We start from the raw sequence: 945 nt of genomic DNA, 5'->3' as shown, positions 1-945 counted from the left end.
ATCAATCTTTTTATTGAAAAGTTTTACCTGATTTGAGAGCATAGTAACTGAATCGACGTTATAAATGCCTGCTGTTTTTTTTGGCTTAGTCCTCATGACTTGCCATTGATAGTTATTTAGTGACATTTCTTCAATAAATTCATAAGCCTCTTAGGTGTTTTGTTATTGATGGTTCCTTCAGCAGCTGTGTCAATTATCTGTCTTGTCAAGGGATTCACACCATTGTAAAACGTTTGAACTTGCAGCCATAGAGGTAACCCATGGTGAGGGCACCTTCGTAATAGATCCTCGTATCTCTCCCATGCATTGTAAAGTGTTTCTAAGTCCATCTGCACAAAAGAAGAGATATCATTACGTAACTTAGCCGTTTTAGCCAGCGGAAAATATTTTAGTAAAAATTTTTCGGTCATTTGTTCCCAAGTAGTGATAGACACTCGTGGTAAAGAGTTCAACCACTGTTTAGCTTTGTTTCTCAATGAAAAAGGGAATAACCGAAGGCGAATGGCATCATCAGAAATGCTATTAATTTTGAAAGTGTCGCAAAATTCCAGAAAATTCGCCAAGTGAGTGTTGGGATCCTCATCCTGCAAACCATCAAACTGAACAAACTACTGTATCATCTGAATTGTGTTAGGTTTCAGTTCGAAATTATTCGCAGTAATAGCAGGTCTAACTATACTTGACTCAGTTCCTGTTAAAGAAGGTTTAGCATAATCATACATAGTATGTGGAGTAAGATTTTGATTAGCCGCAATTGCAGGAGGTAGCTGATTGCCTTGGTTTTCAGCCATCTCTTCGGTTGGGGGTTGAGTATCATCTTCTTGCGTGTATCTTAAGCTTCGCCTTATTTCTTTTTGGTTTCTACGAACTGTGCGATCGATTTCTTCGTCAAAAAGTAATGGTCCTGAGGGTTTCTTCTAGTCATAAACTATAAAAACCTGCCAA

The 945-nt window shown here is 38.0% G+C and overlaps 1 non-coding gene across 1 annotated transcript; it reads left to right on the top strand.

The window, feature by feature from the left end:
• Positions 1–255: 255 nt before the first annotated feature.
• On the top strand, positions 256–362 carry LOC121203913 (small nucleolar RNA R71). The gene has a single exon (XR_005898845.1). It is a non-coding gene; the product is annotated as a small nucleolar RNA R71 (small nucleolar RNA).
• Positions 363–945: the final 583 nt, after the last annotated feature.

Source organism: Gossypium hirsutum, chromosome A07 (assembly GCF_007990345.1).
Source record: "Gossypium hirsutum isolate 1008001.06 chromosome A07, Gossypium_hirsutum_v2.1, whole genome shotgun sequence".
Taxonomy (NCBI): domain Eukaryota; kingdom Viridiplantae; phylum Streptophyta; class Magnoliopsida; order Malvales; family Malvaceae; genus Gossypium; species Gossypium hirsutum.
Note: the sequence above shows the minus strand (reverse complement) of the source record. Positions and strands in the feature narration are given on the sequence as shown.